Below are 12,224 nucleotides of genomic sequence, written 5' to 3' on the forward strand. Positions count from 1 at the left end.
AGAGCTGAGCTGTTGTCTATGCTTAGGGCATTCCAATAAATCTCTTTTTGCAGAATTTCTGGTCTATTCTGTGAGTAACTCTGGCCGTTAATTAAGAGGAAGAAATAAGTAAATAAACAGTGTGGGATTTTGTTTTTTAAAGTTATATTAAGGCATTTCTACAGCCCGTGTTTAGACATAGAGCTATGTTGTGAAGGAGCCAGACACAAACAGTGAGTTTTGGCATCAGTCTAGAGGATAATGCCATGGAGACTTCCGAAGATGTTCCAAGTCAAAGGAATGGCTGGGCACAAGTGGTTTGAGTTTGGTGGGAGTCCCAGTAGGACCAGTGCAAGATCTCCAGGTGTGGAGATTTTAAATTTTAGTCCTACATTAGTAACTTTAGTTTTACAGCTGAAAGTTTTATTGAAACCTGCCTGAGAAGGATTGTAGGAGCAAATTGCTTGGAATAGCAGGATTTAGGATGGGTTCAGGGAATGAAGAAACAGATGATGAGAGGATCAAGGAGAAGACGAGTTTATTAAAATGCAGAATATGATAGCGGAGGCACAAAAATTACATTACTGAGCATAATGGGGAATTAAAACAATGCAGATGTTGCAGACTGTGATGAACTATGGGAAGAAATGCATCCAAAGCATTGAGGCAACATGAGGACAGCCAGTCACTGTAGCTGCAAACATGATTTTAATACCTCAGGAAAGACACAAAGGAAGCAGGTATGTTGTTTTTCCTTTTGTTTTTAGCTGTGCTCCCATTAGATATTATGTGCAACACTTGTACTCTGATAAAAATGTGAAATTCGCTGTATTTTTCCCCCCCTGTGATTGATTTTTGCCTACTCAAGAGAAAGTTATTGCAGACTTGAACTCTGGGGATTGCACCTTTATGGAAGCAGCATCATGAGGCTGATAAATAAATATAGAAAGAGCAATAATGGTAATGCTCCTGATTGTTCTTTGAAAAGATCAAAGGAATACTCAGGAATTTGGGTGCCTTCATGTAGTGGAAATCATAATGTTATTGCACGGAATCTAAAATGACGATAACGGCTGTGGCAGAAATAAATAGGGATAATAAGTGTGAAATTTGGACTAGATATAGGAAAAAGATTGGGAAAAAGCACCCCAAATCTGAGCTTGAGGAAGTCCTGTGAGTTTCCTTATTATTATCCTTGGCATATTCCAGAATTAAATGACAAATGTTATGTTTATTGGCTGGTTACCTATCAGGGTGTTCTGTTTATTTCCTAAATTGAGCTGTTGCCCAGCACATCAAATTGGGATGTGCTAAAGCTTGTCTGTGGTGCATTTTGTAGGAAAGACTAACAACAGTTAGTTTTCTGCCAAAAAGTGTCCTTTTGACAAATAAAAAGGAGAGCATCAACATCAAGGCTTTACATTCTGGAAGTCCTTGTCAGTTTATGAACTGGGGGCCTGTGTGAAGTGAATAAAAATAGTCACAGGCATAGGGTGAAATATGTAATCTGGAAGATTTAATTGGTGAAAGACATGATTTAATCAGAATTTTAATTGGGCTTTTAGATAATTGGCTGGGCCAGGACCTGCTGTCAGATGTTCCTCTGGCTACACCTGGCTCTTGTGTCTGCCTGCACCAACCAAAGATGAAAGTGAAGAGCTTTATATTCCAAGTTCATAACTTTTCATACCAGTAAAGTATTAAAATTCCAATTGTCAGACAAGTACAGCTAAGCCTAACCTGGTTTTGCTGTCCCTGGGTCATGGGAAGAGCCCTCATCCCTGGGGACAGTGGAGTGCTGCAGAGATGAAGCGTCTTCTATTTGCCATTCTGCACTCAGGTTGTATGGACAAAATAAATAATTGATTTATGTCAGGTAAAAGCTCGGCATGAACGTGAATGTGTGTGGCAGAGACAGCCAGGGAGTGGTGTGAAACAAGGGGTAGAGGAGCTTGATGGTGCATTCTCTTAGGTGAAGATAAACCTTGAACAAACAAGCTCTATAGATATGTTCTTTCCCTGCAAGGAGATCAAATCAGATCTGAAACGTCCAAATCATCAAAATAATTTGAAGGATATTGGTAACTGATAACTCCAGACAATCATCTGTGATGCCAAAGACTTGTCACTTCTCATTTCATATCTGTTTCTGGAACTTTTAGTAAGACTAATTAATTCATGTGGTGTCCCAGGTCTCTTTGGGAGCACTCCATCACTCATATCACCAGAACATCCCACAAGGAATCATTTTACTTTTCCAGGTTGTTGTTTATGGAGAGAAAACAATAACAGGTGGAACAGAGTTTCAAGATTTTCAAGCATCTTCTCTTTTTTTCCTCTCCTTCCCTTTCACTTGTATGTTTGTAGAAAATGGAATCCCTACATTGTCACTACCTGACAATGAAGATATGAATGGAAAGTTCTTGTTATGCGAAATAAAATTGTGTAATGTTTTGAGAAACAGTTGTAACTTGAGACAGAAAAGAAACTTCTAGAATGGCAAGCATGCTTTTAGGAGTTCCTATAGATTTTCCTCATTGTTGGTTCTTCAGCCACACTTGAAGTTTGTTGGGGGTTCTTAAAACTGTGCCAAAAAACCACTGATAGAAAATATTGTGAATAGTGATTGCTCTGAGCCAAAATATTTGCTGAAGGCAGTTTCTTTGCAAGGTTTGTTATTGCAGAATAACAAGCAATTGCCTGCCTGCTCCGAATTGTTTGAGGAAACTTTTTATTCTTCATGTGCATGTGGGTTTCTCTTGCTTTCCATCACTACCCAAATACATCGGTGGCAGTTACAGGCACTGGATTTATGGATTGTTTTGCCAGGAGAGCACCATGCAGTTGGAGTTGCAAGACAGAGAGAGGGATGGAAGCTCTGTCCAGCCCTATAAATCCTCCTTATCTCTTGAATTAAAACCAGAGCTGAGTTTTGGCCCTAAAGCTGGTGTTGAAAAAGAGTGTTGTAGGTAAATGAAGTATTTTTAATTGACCAGTTCATAATGGTCACAGGCAATTTTTAATTCTACATTTCTAGGCAGGGTGCAGCACTGCTGGCATTGAGACTGATGATGTATCAGGATATTTTCACTTGTAGCGTTCAATAAATCCCTGTTTATTTTGACTCAAAATGAAGCTTTTTATAGCTACAAAAGAAGCTCTAGTGCTTTCTGGAGTCAAGAATTGTACCATCCTCTGCAGCTGATATGAGATGGTTGTTTCTTGTTTGCTCATTTTTTATCACAATTTTCCTCTTTATATATACATATATATATATTTTTAAATTTTTTTCCCCCATCTGTGTTAAATACAAAAAACTAAGTGTTTAAGAAAGTCTTTGTAATGGTACTTTTTGTTCTGTTTCCATGACTTGTTCTTTCTACTGTGGTCTGTATGTGACCTTGAAGAATCTGTTTTAATAAAATGATTCTTTAAAAACAAGATTTTCTCTATGCTATGATTCCTTTTGTATTTCAGGCTGAAATTGCCTGTCAGAAAAAAAAAAAAAGTCAGGAAAATATTTGTACCTTAGTTTTTAGTACAGTTTGGTTTGATTATAACTTGCCTATGTAAGTCCTACCAGAATACAAGTAATAATCAGTAATTCCAGTACCTGAAGAGAACCTGTAGGAAATATGAAGATGGGCTTTTTACAAAAGCCTGGAGTGACAGGGCAAAGGGCAAGGGCTTCCCACTGCCAGAGGGCAGGGTTAGATGGGATATTGGGAAGGAATTCTCAGCTGTGAGGGTGGGCAGGCCCTGGCACAGGGTGCCCAGAGAAGCTGTGGCTGCCCCTGGATCGCTGGAAGTGTCCCAGGCCAGGTTGGACATTGGGGCTTGGAGCAGCCTGGGACAGTGGGAGGTGTCCCTGCCCATGGCAGGGGGTTCAAAAGAGATGGGCTTTAATGTCCCTTCCAACCCAAACCAGTCTCTGCGATCCTCACTAGTTTTCCTCTCTCCTAAACAGTAGAGGGCGATCTTGTATTAAAAATTTAGGCTTTACCCCCATCGAAGCCTTTCCCTTACGAATTGTTGTCAAAAGAATGAAGGTTTTTATCTCTAGAAACATATAGGATCAGATGTCCGTATTATTCTGTGTAAATGTTATCTTTGTTAGAGATACTCGCGGTAACGATCAGGTTTTACACCACACAGCAACGTTGCTCTGCAGTAAGTGAGAATTACTGAAGTAAAACCAATATGATACTTAATGAAGCAAATAATAGAACTCACTGCGCAAGAACACTGTAAAAGTCTGCTTTGTTTGAGTAATATTCAAGAAGACTTTAGAAATTAATTTTTTTTACTTAGGAAAAAAGTTATTATTTGGTTTAGTATGTTACATGAAGATTGAAGAAACAGCATTCTAAATGTATTTTGTGTTTATTTCAGTATGGGAAGTGTCTGCCCTCCATCTGTGTACACGGAGATGCCTGACTGCAAATTGAGGTGCTACACCAGTCTCCAGTGCTCAGGTGGGGAGCCCTATTTACACAGACTGTTCTTATGACTGTGACAGTCTGCCTGAGCAAAAGCTCAAAGATTATTGCTTCAGTTACTCAGACACAAAAGATATGAAGCACATGACTAGGTAGAGAGTTAATATTATATTATTTGGTGGTAGAATTTTTAAGCTGTTTTTTTAACACTTTTATTTTGTATAACAGTTTGTCTCCCTGACATGTCACCTGGAGTGCTAAAGCATTTGGTCCTTGTGAAGGAGAATGACTGAACTATTGCAGATGGCCTGGCTTGATAAACTTCTTTGTCAATTAATCTGTTGCAAACGCCCTCAGTCTTCTGAATGGGTTTTCCTCTCGCAGCCCTGTGATAGTTCCCCATGGCTCCAGGATGGAACAATCCTGGGCAGTAAAGAGATTGAGATAATGACAGTCCATGGTGACAGCAGGGCTGGCAGAGCCAGCCTGGGGGAAGAAAGACACGTACTTGCCAATAGAAATACCTCCATCCTTTGGGAATTGTAGCTTGGGAATCAAAGCTGACCTCATAGACAAGAATGATGGAGAACAAGCTTTTGATTTATGACTGGATGAAGCTCAAAGTCTGCCCTTGTGATCCTTCTTTACAACACACCTTTTGTATTTTATATGAGCTCTTTCACTTTATTCTCAGAATGTTATCTCCTGGGGTATCGTTTTTAAGTCTTTCAGTGTTGTAATAGTTCACTCATCTCCTTCATAGTAGTTGGTTTTTGTTTTTTAATGAAGCTAAAATCCCCTTTTAGTATCACAAGTAAACTGTCATTTATATTTAACATCACTGATCAGCTGCTTTGCTTTTTCTAATTCTTTTTTTGTTGTTGTTTTCTGAGTTTCATGAAAGCTAAACCCATATTTACCTTCTAGATTGCAGCTAGGGAATCCTGTTTGCATTCACTGGTGCCTTGGTTGCCTCAAGTACTTACTTGCACTTGAATATGAAAAAAAATTGCATTTTTGGTACTGGACTTTATGGGTCAGATCCTTAGTAAATGTTGAGCTCTGCTGAGTTTGATGAAGCTGTGCTGCTTTTCACCACCAATCTCTAATTAAGGCATCCACTATAATGATTGTAACACTACGTTGCTCTCCTGGGAATTCTGCTCTCTGCTACCTGCTCACTTTGCCTTAGAGGCTTTAAGTAAAACTGTGAATTCTCTGAAAGTTTTAAAAATATGAATCTGGGTCTAAATCTTCTGAGCTTGTTCTCGTGCAAGTCATCCATTGTCCATATTTTCCAAATCTTTGCTGTGCCCTCTGTGCCAAGCTATAGAAAGGGCATAAAAAGCATTTCTGTGCCAGTTATAGATGGGAGGGATTGTGACAGCACAGGATCAAGTGCAGCTCTCTGCAAAGGAACGTTCCGTGCATCAGCTCTGTGGTATCTGCGTTTGGGGTGTTTGTATTTCCATATATCTGTCAGTCTGTCTGTCATCTGCCTCCCTGTCCCCCTGACTTATGTGGCTGTTGATAAATACCCTCCGTTGGTGATTAAAAGGAAGTGACCTCATCAGTTTGTCTTTTCAACCACAAAGGTTTGGTTGTAACGTGGCATTCCATCCTATTACTCTGGTTTACACCAAATTCAACAGCTTGTGGCCTGCAGATACTCAGGATAAAGAGCAGAAAGAGACTGACCTTGACAACCTCATTTCTCATTCCTTTCTTGTTATAGGTAATATGGCTGAAAATGTGGTTTTAATTATAGTACTAATGAAAACTGAAAATCCAGACAGACACTTGACAAACTCTGGTACGCTTTATATTACATTTGTGCTAACTACAAAGTATCCAGCTGGGTGTAACATTATATCTCTTTTCCTTGAGCATCCGCCTGACTTAAGCTGTATAATTAATGTGTACTTTGGCTGCAGGTCAGCTTACAGTTGGCTTTTTAGAATTTTTACATTTTTTAAGATGTTGTAATGAAACGAATATGTTTATTACCTCTGTGCCTGCATTCCCCAGAGGGGTTTAATACCTGTGGAGGAGCACCGGCTGGGAGAACTTGAATAAAATACCTCTGCCAGCTGAGCCTGATGCATCAGAAGCCGGTTTTCAAAAGTGGGTGTAAGAAACAGAATCAAAGAATGTCATGTCCACAGATGTGTTTAACTTTGATTCACCTCCTTTGTATGGTTTGTTGATTTTAAGTTATGACACCAATACACAATTGCCCAGAGTAGAATTTGTGAAGGGATTTATTTCTTTTCTTTTTTCTTTGGAAAGAATTTTGTTTTCAGAACTCACCAACGAGAAACTGATGTTCTCAGCTAGAGCCAAAAGCACTAAAAGCAGGTTCCCTGCCAAGCTCCACCAGTGCACCTTCATCCTGACCTGTCTTAACTCTGCTATTCCAGTCAGGCATCTGACTGCACCAGCATGTGCATGTAATCGTGTTAAATAAAATCCCAGTTTTCATGATATGGACAAATGCTCTCTTGGGACAGGACTGAAATTAGCTTTGAAGGAATTTTATTCTGATGTAAGGCAAAGCTGAAGTTGGGTTACAAATGATAAAAATCTGAATACTTGCATTACACTGCTGTTCTCAAAGACCTGCTGCAGAACCTGAAATTTTTCTTAACAAAAGTATTAGTGTGTTTCTTATGCAAAGCTTCCAAAAAACATTTCTGACAAAAAAGGAAATAGCTGCAGCACCACACTCACAGCAGGAACCACAAGGTGTTACTCACAGAAATGAATACATAATGATTTTCAAATGAACTTTTCTGGCATGTTCCTGTGGCCAGTAATGTGTTTTGATGTTTGTGTGAGTGCACAAAGCTCATATCTCCATAACCTATCTGCAGCTGTGCTCTAAACTTGTTTGGGGATACAGATCAACTGAGGCAAGTTTGATTTTTCTCTAACAGCCTCAAATTGTTTCTGCTTTCTGCCAAACATGGATTTGAAAAAAAAAAGCTTCTTATGAAAAATTATTCATGAGCAGCTTTGCTAATGTTTAACTGAGTTTTGAAAGACAAACTGAGTCCAACTGGTCAAAGGTCTCCCCAAAAGACTCTAGCAACAGGTGATTGTTTTTAAAAACTGCCTTTCTAAAAAGGATTGCTGGGTAGAGTTCCTTAAAGGCTGTAACTTGTTCTGGAAGAAATTTTGGAAGACATAATGCTAAAGAGGTACATTTCCTTTGTTCAAAGGAGGGTAGTGGTTTTGGAATTAGCCGTCTTCTCCTACATTTCTGTTTCAAAAACACTGCGAAGCCTTGCACGAACTCAAGCTCTGTCAAACTAAGAGCACAGTCAGACACAGCGTCTGTTCCAAGGGCCTGTGCTCTGCAGAGGCACCATGGGCAAATCCCAGCCCAGCTTCTCTCACAACCCCTTGACTGGTTTTCAGTATCTGCCGAGTGCCCATTTGGCATGAGGGTGATACACTGGCATCAATTAAAGGCATTTCCCATCTCAAAGAGGAAATAACACCTGGTCTCCAGTTAGCGAACAGCTAAAAAATGAATTAAGCCAGATGTTGCTGAGCCCTTAGTATTGACACACATGGCAGTGTAGCCTTTAAAGTGTCCCTCCTGTGGCCTCTAGTTATACTGAATTTTTATTTCCCTCCTATAAACATCATGGAGAATGATTAAGCAACAGTACCCCATTTGTATCCCATGTTATGCCAAGAATAGTTCATGGCTGCATTGTTTGTCGAGTGACGGTGTAATGGGTGGGTAATGTTATAATACTTATTTGTTATTCCATTAACTGTGCTAAACAGACTTATAGGACAGAAGTACCTGCAACAGTTTTGTGTTTAATATTGGGCATTATTGTTCTTTGGCTTATTTTTTCCCTGTGTTAATTTGGAGTCTATTTCTCCCTCACCTTAACCATTCTACTGATTAGTCCCATTAACCTCAGTGGAATTACTACCATGAGTAATGCTCTGTTAGGTAACACTGGCTAAGGATGGAGGTACTGCTTTCTTAGCCTTTTCCCCAAGAAGTCAGTACCTGTAAGTGATAAATCCTCATCAGTGAGCATGTTAAGTGGTTCTGGTGTGGAAAAAAGCAGGAGCTGAATTTCCTGGAGATGGAAATATTGTCCATTGCTGCAATGAAGTCTTCAGTCATAAGTGTTCTGCATTTGTATATTAACATCCTGGGATAAAGCTGTTCTGGAAACACAGGAAAAAGTGTTAAATTTTCTGATTTGCTCACTCATACATAACCATATTGTGGTATTATGCTCGTCACATGCTATGTGTGGTTTGGATTAATCGTGTTTTTTTGAAAGCAGCAAATAGAAGAAGGAGGGTCAGCATGACAGTACCTTTCAGTTTCAATGTTGGTTTGTTGACGCTGATGAGGTGTTTGTGCATGGAATTTACTGGGGTAGATTTCTCAGATGGAGCAATGTTTATTATTTAACGTTTCTGAGGAAGGGCTGGAAGGAAGTTGAGAGAGTTTTCTTTGATGGGAACAATACTGGAAAACAGTTAGATCTGTCTGGAGTAAAACCAAAAATCTACACAGTTGTCTAGGAAATGAGATGTACCTATGCCTGTTCCTGGGTGTTTTGTATTTAGATCTTGGACTTACTTGAGCTTGCAGATCTGTGGAAGTAGATTTTTAAAGGGCTGTTTGTTATTTGATGGGTTTCCTGTCCATATGGGGCACTGTATATGTGAATGTACTGACATGTACCTGTCTACATGTGTGTGTGCTCAGCTGAAGTGGGGATGGTGGGGCTGCTGACGGGCAGATGCACTCAGTTGCTCCATCCTCTGACAGCAGTTTCACTCTCAAATAACACCCTGCAAAGCTTTATCTGCAGATATCATCAGCTACTCACAAATGGACTCACGGAGTGGAGGCAGGATGCAGTTCCAGTTAAATTGGAAAGCACAGTTTGGGCAGCTGGACAGCTTCCTTTTGACCACACAACTGAAGGAGATTAAAAATTGGAATTACCCCAAAGTTCCCAGCACTGGCTGCATGCTCCATGGTACAGAGAGAAAAACATCAGAGGGAAAATTCCTGAGGAGTTTACAGGCTAGATTACTAAGTGTAGTATTTTATAGCAAATGCCATATTAGCTTGAGCCTAGAATTTTCTCTTGATCCAATTTGTGCAGATTGTTCTCTCCTAATTTACATTAATTAATAATCATACAGTACTTGAGAAAGAGTCATGTGAAAAACGGCACCAAGCACCTTCAGTTCTAGAGCTGTAACTTTGGGGGACAGAAACATAATGTTCCTTAAATAGAACCCTGGTCAAGAAAACATATATTGACATACATTATGTATGTGTGTACATATACCTGCACACACCCCCCCATATCTATATCTATATATCTATATCTATACACTTTCTTTCCTGAACTGGCCCTTTTACGTTTTGGAGCTGGAAGATAACAAGGTTCTCAAAACATTAATCCTGGAAGTATAGTCATTAATAATGGATCTAAGGATAGGATTTGGCACTAAACACTAACCTTGATTCTAGTGAGGGTTTATAGAAAGCTATAGAACCGATTTGACCTTTTTAAAATTAGGGAAAAGAGGTAGTTTAAAGTAATAATCTTCTGTCTGCAAGACCTAGATCACATAAATTGTGAGATCCATTTTTCCAGCTGTGAAGTGCAGTGTTCATCCAGCATGGCAGCAATATATTTCTGATATATTTCTGATACTTGGAATTATGCTACACGTGGTGGCCCTGAGCTGTGTGTGGAATAGTTGTGGTGCAGCCCGTGGGCTGGTTTGTACCTTGGATGCAGAGTTTTTATGATGGCCAATACTCTGAAACTCGTTCAGGCAATAAATTTACTTGCCTTTGAGTTTACAAGGCAATAAACAGTTGAGGCCTTTGACCTCAACATTTACCAAATACATTTGCAGCAGTTGTGTTTATTGACAACTATTTATAGGGAAGTATTTTATATGGAATTTCACATGTGAAAGAGAACAGCTTAATTTTGCAGCTTTTATTCTTTCTGATTTCCATCTTCACTTCCTGTCTCCTTGACTTACTTTAATAGCTGAAGTTGCAGGTTAATGCTGCAAAATACTCAGCTATTGACAAAACAGTTAATTTAAAGCTTTGTGACAGATTTTTAGATTTTCCTCTATTTGTATTTTGGATGACTGAGATGAAGGTATATGTATGCTACATTTTGCAAGGCATTATATGAGTTTATTTTAAATTCTGTCGATTATCTTAATAGCTGTTTACTAACTTGAAAACATTTACCACGTTTAAATGGGAGACTGTCAGACCTGAAATAATTGGAAAGCAGAAACGTAACAGCAACTTTCATCCCTCCCTGATACTGTTAGCTGAGCTCAGACCAGGTACACCTGAGTAACTGTTCCCAAAACAATCCTTTTTTTTTTGGAGTTGGGACTTCTAAAATTTTGTTGGCGCTGGCCCAGCCAAATCCTTGAGTTAATGTTTAATTTCAGGCCCGAAGCATGGGACTTCAGTGTGACTGCTTGTAAGCTTAAAGGTAAGGACATGCTCAAGTTCCTTGCTGGAAAGCAGCCAGCATACTTTTTATCTCACAGCATCATGCCTGTAAGATACTCATTTCAATCTGGTGAACTCTGATTGCCTGAGTTCTTCTAGAAAAAGAATTTCAGATCCTGCGGAATTACAGCCATCCATGTCTAACTAGCTCACCAGATTCCTGCCCCATGTAAGTTGTTTCATGCCAATTTGCAGCAGTTGAGGATTTGCTGCAGAGTTTTGATCAGGAATTCTTTATGCCTTTGTGTAATTGGACTTTTTTCCTTACTGCTGAGGTTTTAACATTAGTATCTACAGGCCAAGTGCAGCAACATTTTGAAATCTATTAGAAAAATCCTATTTAACCAGATGGTCAAACTCTCAGGTGGGTTACACAAAATGTTTAGAAAGTAGTGTCTTAAGCTTCAGTAAATCACCATAAATGGGTCCACTGTAGATTGTCATCCAATGTTGATTTTCATTCATGTGACATGAAAAAAATGGGCTGATTCTCTGGAGTGGGTCTGTCCACACAGGAAAAGGTTCATAAACAAGATGTTTTATGTATTTGGTGTGTTGAGTGTTTAAAGGGGTAAGAAATACAATTTATCAGTGCAGCCTCAGCTTGCTTTGTGAATTATGCTTACAGCCTATATCCCAGATTCACACCCAGGAGATCTGTGGAAATAATAGGAAATGTCACTGGCTCTCACTGAGGTGGTGACAAGTTGGAGTTCTGTTGTGGGACACCACTTTCTTGGCCCCTCCATGTCTGCTTGATGAGGTGGCAGTGACACTGGGCTGGAGTTGAAGTCCTCTGATAGGACGGTGTGGGGGGAAACCATTGCTCTGTTGGGTTGGGTTTTGGACGAGCACCAGAACCCTCTCAAGGAAATCCCATATGGGAATGCCTGGGAAGCTGCCTCAGCGTGGATGTTTGGCTGAGCTTGCTGTGAAGCGTAGAGAGGGAATAGGGGCCCTCAGTCTATAGGGATGGATGTGTGGAGCTTTGTTAGCACTAAATATGAGTCAAAGAAGTAAAATGACGTGGAGAGGACAAGGGGGGAGGGACATGGCATGAGCAGCCTGACTGTGACAGTGTGAAGGGCAGCTCCAGCCCTGTCAGCACAACTGAGTGTGGAGCAAGCCAAGAGCCTGGATGCTGTTCCTGCTGCTCAAAGACTCTTTTGCACAGATCACTGCTGAGGCCTTTGTAAATCCTGCCCCACATGTGGCCAGGAATGACCTGAGGAATCTTATGCTTACTTGAGCCA

This window comes from Coloeus monedula (genome assembly GCF_965178545.1).
Source record: "Coloeus monedula genome assembly, chromosome: 6".
NCBI lineage: Eukaryota > Metazoa > Chordata > Aves > Passeriformes > Corvidae > Coloeus > Coloeus monedula.